Source organism: Micropterus dolomieu, linkage group LG08, assembly GCF_021292245.1.
Source record: "Micropterus dolomieu isolate WLL.071019.BEF.003 ecotype Adirondacks linkage group LG08, ASM2129224v1, whole genome shotgun sequence".
NCBI lineage: Eukaryota > Metazoa > Chordata > Actinopteri > Centrarchiformes > Centrarchidae > Micropterus > Micropterus dolomieu.
The window spans coordinates 24,729,258-24,739,530 of NC_060157.1; positions in this window are offsets into that span (position 1 = coordinate 24,729,258).

The following is a 10,273-nucleotide window of genomic DNA, read 5'->3' on the forward strand; positions in this document are numbered from 1 at the left end:
TCAAGAGGTTTGGCCGTGCGTAGTTACCACTGAAGTGAGAACAACAATCTGGCGCTGACAGTCAGGTGTGCAGAGTCTTTAAGCCAGGGCTTGATTGGCAGATAGTCAGCAGCTGTGCTGAGAGCCGGGAACCTGGGAAGACCACACCACACACAGAGAGACTGGCCAAACCACAACACACTCACAAGACTGGTCATGGATAGACCGTGACAGATTTCAGACAAAGGTATGAAATGTTAATGTGAAAGGTAAATGCTGCTCTGTCATGGTTATTATGGGCCAACAGAAAGAACACACACACACATCTTTTTAGATTTATTATTAGACATATAGTCAAAATCCAAATATATCTCAGATTCACTATGCAACATATAAAATCATTATCACAAATATTGCCTATACACTCACACTCTCACACACACACACACACACACACACACACACACACCTGTCTATAGATTTGTCTCACTCTTACCCCTGCCTTGGCTAACCTAGTCCTTTCTCCCAGTACTGTTTCATTCCCAGATTATTTCCCACACTTTTTTGAACCTGGTATCTTATCTCCTCTACCTGCAGCTCTGGGTGTGCAGCAGTCTCTGTGAGCATCTCCCTCTTATTTTCTCGTAGCAGTCAGCCTTGGCAGCGACTACAGCACTACAGCAGGTCCGTCATAGTGAGCCAGTCCCAAATACTGTCAGCAATCTTTAAATCTTGTCATGGTCACATATTTCATCAGCTTATATATCTCCTATGTTTGTTATAATATCTCTAGTCACAGATCACCTCCAGTAGTATCAGCAGCAACAAAAGCAGCAGCAGCAGCATCACCGTCAACAGCAACTGTTCCCTGTAAGTTATGTCAGCCCACCGTGTTTTAAAGCTAGATCTGGGTATTCCCTGTGTTTCTTTTTCAAAACTGTGTCACAGCATTTGTTGATGTATCGATACAGAAGCATCTGTATATGCATATAATCAAGGATTACATTACAATATATTTCTGTATCGATATTTTGAGAACAGCCCTTTTTAAATCCTTGTTCCATGTGCCCCTTTTATACTTTGAGCACCTGCCCTTCCAAAGGTCTCTGCACGGCCCTGCTACATCCGACTTATTGAAGCATCTGCTCAAGCAGCACAGCAACGTGAAACTTAAAGAAAGAAACTCCGGCAGCTACTGTCACTGATGCTTGGACTCATCGGGAGAGAGTGGCGTTATTAATCTAACGTTTTGTAACTACTGAATAGTGCTCTTTGGGGGTGAAGGGGGGTGGTAGTGAAAGCAGTGTTTCCCATAATTAGCCTATAATTTGGATAATTATCACGCTGACCGCCGCATGTTGATTTTCTAATTTCTGGGCGTATTTAAAATCATATTTGATTGAGGAGCTGTATTGAGGAGCATATATTTGTGCAGCACCTCATCGTCCCCCCCTCCCCTGGTGATAGGTCATGTTATTGTAACAGCAAGTGTTGCTGCATCAAGTGCCAAAAAGAAATGAGTTACCACAGTTATAACATTATCCAGATATTTGTTCAATATTGATGTTCTTGTCTGGTGATAGGGTTGGATTTTTCAGTTTTCCTACATCATTTATTTTGATACACTTGTTTTGAAAGAACAGCTTTTAATATTTGCAGTCTCATTCAAAATTCTGTATACAACTGATGATTGTGGAGCTACAGCAAGCACATGAATTTTGTTCTAATTTAAACTTTGGTTGAAAAAACATTTTTCAAGTTGGAAAGCAGCAAATGATCAATCTGTTCCACTGATTTCATTCTATATAGACAAAGCTGTGGTCGCAGGTTCTTGGTTTTTCGAGTCTATTTACAACAACCAGGTCTGCTGTCTGCATCTGTCTCATCCACCGTTTCTCTGACTTTGGCAAAAGAAAAGACATCACCATTTAACACCAGACATATATGAATCACTGAACAAATCAGAAATGTGAAGCAATTTAAAGGTCTGGAACCAGGTTAAAACTATCCAACAAATTATTATAAAATGACACTAGGCTTATTTTACATTGAACTGTTTCTTCTAAAGGCTGTTCTGATCTCAGCACTGAAACAAAACAAAGTTCACAGACAATTCCTCTTTCCATGCCTGGTTAATGACAAAGGAGAAGTAGGTCACTGGACAAGCATGACTCCTCATTACTCCTTCTTCTCCTTATTATAAGATCAACAAAATCACAAGCTGTTATGTTGAACTTTGCTCTCCACATGCAACTGATATTTAGGCAGTTCACAATTTTACCAGCTAAAGCTTCACTGATTTAAAATGTACACATTTATGAATAAAAATAATTTAGCTCTTTTTGAGTGTGACCACGACTTCACTTTGCGTGTCTGACAAGATGTTCTGTAAATGTTCTATGTGTCTCATCAGCGCCATTATGGCTCAGTAGAGGAACAGGTTTGAACCCAGATGCACGACTCAGAGACAAGCATGATAGGTTAAAGTTCATGGTCACAAAACAGGCAGAAAACTAAACCAGGTGGGCAGATGGGTGATGGGAATGGTGGGAAAGGGGTTACAGCAGGGCAGGAGTGAGAGGGTGGATCTGAACTGACTGGAGAGTTAGACTACATCCACATTACTATGTTTGTGTTTGAAAACACAAACAATCTTCTTCGTCCACACCACCGTTTTAGCTGCGTATTAGAATTGATCCTCGTCTGTGTTAAAACTATTGAAAACACACATCTAGTGGCCGTTCACGTACACTGGGAATGCGCGTGCCAGTGTAAACATTCAATTCAATTTTATTTATTTAGCATCAAATCACAACAACAGTTATCTCAGAGCGCTTTTCATAAAAGAGCAGATATAGACCATACTCTATGATGTTATTTACAGAAGCCCAACAATTCCCACCAAGAGCAAGCACTAGGTGACAGAGGCAAAGGAAAAGGCCATCTGCCTCGACCGGTTGGGGGTGAAGGAGAGAGAGAGAGAGAGAGACAGAGAGAGAGAGGAATGGAAGGAGAGAGAGAGAGAGAGAGAGGAATGGAAGGAGAGAGAGACAGAGAGAGAGAGGAATGGAAGGAGAGAGAGAGGAGAGGGAGGCAGCCTACATAATACACAGACAGAAGTACAGAGAGTAAAGGTGATGTTGCCATAGACTGAATGAAAAACGGTACAGATATTTATTATTAATGATAATAATAACAATTATAACGATAGCCACAGATCCAGAGTACGGGAAAGGGAAGTTAGTAACATGCATTAATGGAATGAGATAGCATACAGAGGGAGAGAAAGTAGAGGAGAGAGGAGCTCAGTGCATCATGGGAAATCCCCCGGCAGTCTAGGCCTATAGCAGCATAACTAAGGGATGGTTCAGGACTCACCTGAGCCAGCCCTAACTATAAGCTTTATCAAAGAGGAAAGTCTTAAGCCTACTTTGTACCATGTAAAGCGACCTTGAGCTCTGGAAAGGCGCTATATAAATAAAACTTCTTCTTCTTCTTCTTCTACTCTTACATGTGGAGATGGTGTCTGCCTCCTGAACCCAAACTGGAACCTGGTTCCACAGGAGAGGAGCTTGATAGCTGAACGCTCTGGCTCCTAGTCTACTTTTGGAGACTCTAGGAACCACAAGTAACCCTGCATTCTGGGAGCGCAGTGCTCTGGTGGGGTAGTAAGGTACTATGAGCTCTTTAAGATAAGATGGTGCCTGACCATTGAGAGCTTTGTAGGTAAGAAGAAGGATTTTAAATTCTATTCTGGATTTTACTGGAAGCCAATGCAAAGAAGCTAAACCAGGAGAAATATGATCTCTTTTCCTGGTTCCTGTCAGAACACGTGCTGCAGCATTCTGGATCAGCTGAAGAGTCTTAATGGACTTTTTTGAGCAGCCTGATAATAAAGAATTGCAGTAATCCAGCCTAGAAGTAACAAAAGTATACATTTGTGTTTTTGCTTTGCATGACTGATAAGACCCAGTCAGAAAGCTAAATGTGAGTGTCTGCCTCAAGTGGTTCGTTTTTGCCCGTCCTCTCTAATAGGCTACCCCAGAGTTTTAAAACGAAAATGGGCTCAGAAGTGTTTTCAAACTTCTCAATTTTAGGTCTTCGTATTCACTGTTTTAGTCTTGATGGGTGTCGCAAACGTAGCAAAAGGTCTTCGTTTTAAAATTAAAACATAGTAGTGTGGATGGGGCTAGGGTGTGAGAGCTGGCTGGAGTAGAAACAGTTTCATTGCATATGGCTTTATAGCCTTTCCCTTTCTGCTTCTGGCTGGCTATCACATTAAAACCATTGAGCAAGACTGAGGATAATAGTTAATATTTTAAAGTGATATAACCAGCGAAAGAAGCATTACTACTCTTGAAATCTATTTTTGATATACTATGCAGAGCTAATGTTAGCCCATAATAATCTGGGCTGCTCCAACAGTAAATCAAGGATCCCCAAAAGTGCCAAGTAAATGCGGCCTATTATACTCAGCAAACACTGGGACATCTGTTCACTGTAACAAATTGCTGTAAAATAACGGCTGATTTTGTACCGTTATTCGTAAATACAGCTGAATACTGTAAATGTTGACTCCTTGGGGATTTTTTGTTTTGTTGCCCGAGTCTGCCCACAACCCATCTTACCACAGTCATGTTGCTTCATCCCGCCATCTCATTTAGCACTTGGTTAATGTAATAAAAAAAAAAAAAGTTGTTCAGTATTATAGAGTAGTGATTTTATTCAACATAATAGAAGGAATGATTGACATGAAGGTAAGAAGACAAAACAGAGAAAAACAACACTTTTTATATTCTTGTCATGTGTATCTGTGCACATTTTTGGGCCTGTCATGGATAAGATGGATCTCTCATTTTTCCTTCTTAAATGTTGGCTATATTTTGATATTGTGCTAAAAGGAAATATATATATATATATATATATATATATATATATATATATATATATATATATACAGTGTATATATACTGAACAAAATCATAAAACTCAGACAACATGGGTATTGCACAGGTCTGCCTCAAGCCACTCGAAAATGTGCAGTTCCATCACTCAGCACAATACCACAAATGTCGCAAGTTTTGAGGGAGCGTGCAATTGGCATACTGACTGCAGGAATGTTCACCAGAGCTAGGCCTTTTGTGTACATAGAGAAAGTCTTAGATCTTGAGGCAAATGGGGGCAAAAACAAAAGAGTTGCGTTTATAATTTTGTAAGGTGTAAATATAGGCCACATAAGATTATTATTACGCTAACGTTGTATTATTTATGGCCTATTCTTAATTTTCTTGTTCTTGCTGGTATATGACTATAATATGAAAAGCTTAAATAATAAGTTAACATAATAACGTCTCTTAATATTGATCACCTTCCGTGGTTCCATGGGAAATGCACCCCAGAGGAGTTGTTGTTGATCCAGATATTATTAAAACAAAAATATATAATTCTTTACTTCATTCAGGATTTGAATCGATAACAATAATAGCTTAAATATTACCATATCTTATTTTACTAATAATTTGAAATGGTTGTATAGAAAAAGTCAGGGGATCACCAAAGATCCTCCAGTGAGGAACATCAATGTATTTTAATGCAATCCATCAGAAAGATTATTTATATATATATATATAAAACCTGAAGTTTAATTAATTAGGCCTCAGTATGGACATTTTGGTCTTTGGGGATAATTTTGGCTTTGTTAGTGCTTATGGCATGTATTTGGGCCAGGTTTATTATTAATATTGTATTATATTATATTATGATTGTATAATGCATTAGAGGTTTTTTTTTTTTTTTATAGCTTATAGAACGTTAATGGACAAAAATGTTTTGGGATTTCTTGTGTTTTATCCCACACAGCACAAAAAATAAAAGTCAATAAAAGTCAATATTGGTGCTAATCTTTGAAAAAATACCAGGCTCTGATAATCCTGCATAAAAATCCACTTTGCCTTAAGTATGCATTTATTTTTATACTAAAAGACCTATTTGTATGTGTTTTTTGAATTCTTGCCTAAACTGTAGTGGTTGAATAATTATTTTTTGATTTGCCTGGAATTTATAATCTAACTAATACGGTTAAATCACTCATGTGCGACGGGTTGTTGCTGCATTTTGACGTCAGTTTTTGGGCCTACATGGAAGCTTCATGCAGGCTTTGGTTGGCTTCACTGATCGATCTCTGGCTTACCCCCTTGGTCTCAACATGGCGAATGAAGCCACCATGCTCCCTCAAGGTTGTAATGCCATGTGATACAGTGACGTTTTGCTCTGGTGGAAGTCGGACACAATTTCTGACCAGCATGCCTTACAGTTTTTCTCTATTGCTAAAACACTAAAATCCATTGGCTGAACAAAGTTTGCAGTTGCCTGAACTCATTTAGCTAATTGTGCAGTCTGTTGTCAATACCTTAAACCATTTCACATTGTAAAACACAATTTGCAGATCTCACTTAGACTTTTCAGCAGAACTCTAAACACATTCTCATTATCAAAACATATTCTGTAATCCATACTGGTAAACACAAGTGGCAACAATCAAATACAAGTAGAGAACACAACCACTCAAAATTTATTTCACTTATTTCAAGTCATGTGACACAACCAATATAAGCCTGTTCAGAGAGCACTGAATGCATGACTTATTGCAGGCTCATATCAACAAAGAACAAGAAGTACAGTATCACAGAAACAAAGGACAAGTTTGTGAGATGCAGGGTATAGTACTTTAAAAATAGGGGTACAAGGAGGAGGAAGAACAAAAAAATCGCAAAGAGCAAAGCAGAGTATAATTTCTGATCAATTTTGGGCTACTATGATAGAACATGTTTTCACTCATCAAAAGACAATGATGGACAAATATGAAATTTGTTGGCCTAAGGTCCAATTAGTTTCTCTGGATGGGTCTGAAACAGTGGTGCTAAAATCTGTTGTAAGTAAGACCAGAATAACCAAAACAGCAGATATCCAGAAGCTGCAAAAGTACTGAAAGCTGCTAATAATATAATAAATTAAAATAAAAATAGTACATAAATAAAATGGCACTGTTTCTCTCTCATTGTCAGCAAATCCACAGGACTATCAGTTTTTTTTTAGATACTTAACTAAACTAGAGGCTCCTGGTCATTAGACCATTAGTTCATAAAGTTGGTTAGAGAAGATGCTGTAGGTTATAATAAAAATAAGTGATTAGCAGCTGAAAGTTACTTCATTTTAAACTATTACTACTAACGTATGTGCAGAGAAGAACGCTAATGCTGTTGGAAAATGGATTTTGATTTGCTTGCACTGCCTTTCACAAGCGACCTTCAGATTCTTGAGAAGAAAAGTCATTACATGCTGTTAACCACATGGCCTGGGAGCTTTACTTAGCGTCATTTAGCTTGTGCACTCACGTCAAAAGCTCCATCACCTTTAGATTCAGCCTTGACCCTGTAACAGCCTAAAGTCTGCTGCCCTACAGTCATTTGGCCAGAAACAATGATCTCTCTTGGGGTCCTTATGGTTTCCTCTTTTAGGCTTATAGTTAGGGCTAGGGTATTTAATGAATTCTTATAAAATTGGAAATTATTTATTTCTCGTTTTATAATTGTGTATTTCATTGTTTTTTAATGTGTGTATCTTGTTATGTTTTCTCAGCCTTTTTATCCAATTCTGCAATCTTTGTGTCTCTGTTTTCTGTAAAGTGTACTGGGACCATATAGCTGGTGATTTTACACTTTAAATAAATTTGACTTGTTTTGACTTGTGGTGTACATAATTTGTCATACTTTGGACGAAAGGCCTTTGAGAGGGTCTGTAGGAAACGTTACATTCAAATGGAAATGTTTAAGTTTTTGTTGCAGCTGATACAAAACGCTGCTCCAGGCCGAACTTGTACTAAGAAAAGTGACGACATCACACCAACCCGTGCCTCATTCACTGGTAACCTGAGTTTTAGAATTAATTTTAAGATTTGACTGCTTGTCTTTAAAGCCTTGAATGGTCTGGCTCTGGTCTGTATCTATGATCTGCTAACTCACTCTGAGCCAGGTGCCGGGAACACAGCTGTGGAACTCTCTCTGGACCTTTTGTATTTTTTTGTTTCTATAGTGTATGTAATAATTTAAATGATAAAATCAGGTGTTTCTGTATGAGGAACTTTTTCCAAGACTATTGAAAACAAAATACATCTTGCCTAAGTTGTTTGACACACTCCTCAGTGATCTGATCTGACTCCTGTGATTTTGTTTGCTTTTGTTCTAATAATAAAAAGCGCAGTTACTTTTTCATCAGGTGTCTCCCATCCTTACTTTCGTCACTTAACATCAATGGTTACTCCCTAATCCCCTACTGGGACGTACCATGCTGTCATGGACCATATTCAGCCATCATATCTCGGGACTGGATCCCATATTTGTATGGACAATTTCTATACCAGTCCCAAATTGTTCCTTCACTTGGCCAGCATGAAGTTTGGAGCCTGCTGTACCTTTAGGGACAACAGAAAAGGATGGGAGAGCAAATGCCCTCACCAAAAAACTCCAACAGAGGCACAGGGAGATGGATCAGAGGGGGCCCCCTGGTCCAGGGCCCTGGTTTGGTTAAAGCGCTCAGCACTTCTAATCCCCTTGGGATGCTAGTGTGTCGTTTGATTCCTTACCTTAGGTATCACACAGATCTTTCATCGGGGTAGAATCAGTATCGGGGCCTTACTATAGTTTGAGTGGTCTGATCTAGCTTTCCTGGGTGTGTCTCCCCACCTACCTTTGATGACATGAATGTCAGAATCACCAGCCTGCCCTTCCTTCCATTCACTGGTGAACACACTCCTTTGAGCAGCAGAGCATGTGGCTCCTGCTTTGTTGTGCAGACAGATTGGATTGATTAGTTTTACTGCTCACCTGTTTCGGTAGCTCTCGATTTTTCAGGTCAGTAGTGACGTTCACCAGTCCCACGTCAAAGCTGTTATCCCGTTCTCTGCCACAGTGGCTTCCACATAATAACGGGTCGCAAAGGCATCCCTCCAGATCTTTGGGTTTGTCTGCTGGCTAGGAGAGAAAGCATTTCTTCCAGCCCCCTTGTGCTCTAGCAGTCCTCTACTACATTCATTCCAACAAGTAAGGGTTTAGTAGTGTGAACTATCATAACGCCCCACCCTGGATTAGCCTGAGCAAAATGTTCAAATAAGCTCTGCCTCATTAAGGTGACCTCTGACCCTGAATCTAATACCCCTTGCAGCTCAACTCCTTCAATAGCTACTCTTATGGTCAGACTTTGCCCGACAAATGCTTCATTGGCACCCCACCCCTTGGGCCTCAGCAGCAGGAAGGTTTAGTTTAAATCTGCCTGGGTAACTGTAGACCTACTCCTACAAAACTACTACAATTCGGCCTACTGTGTTGGTGGTCTCACAAAATAAATGTATTAAAAAATAACTCACAACTCACAACTGCACTGTGAGATCAGCAACACACAAGAATTACAGCACATGATGAACAAGAACTGTCTGGCTGAAGTGGTGTCCCGACTGTGTGGAGTGGACAAGACAGGGTTCCAAACAACAGGAGCACTGATCATGTTACCTTTGGACCTGCCAATGCTGGACAAAATAAGAAACCTCCCACTGTGGAAATGCAAGGCCTGTGATGTTGCAGTGGAGATGGCATGGTCTGTGGATCTGTTGGTTCTGAAATGAAACTTCTGAGACAGTGAGATGTTGAAGATTTTAGTAATAACATCAACTAGCTGATTGACAGATGTTTTTGTACACAGCCGGAGATTTTATCAGGCCCAGCTATACTTATATTCACCCTTAGCAGGACTCTTCTCACATCTGCTCAGTAAAGAAGGGAAGTTAAAAAGCCTTAGGTCTAATCTGGGTTAGTTTAGCTCTTTTCCCAGCTCGCTTTCCTCTCTTCCTGGCCTGATCACACCATTGCGGTGACGTCTGGTCCAGCTGGAGTGGTTGTATGGACGGGCGATGCCGTGGCCAGTGATCGTCTCCAGGTGAGCTGCACTCATGCTCAGGAGATGGGAACCAATGATTTTCTGAGCAGTTTCAGTCTTACTTGTCTCAGTAATAAAGGTGATAGAAAAAAAAATTAAAAAAGGAGCAAAGCTTGTAAAGGACATTCAGCTGACTTCATTTCTGTCCACTGCAAAGACAATTTGCCAGCATCACACTCTGCAGTGTCTTTCTGGACACTGCAGAGTGAATGTGCTCTGTCTCCTCCTGTGGAGAAACATTTAGTTTAAGCAGAAACATCTTGTACATTTGTAAAGACGTCACAGAGTGTAGCTCAGTCAGACAGTC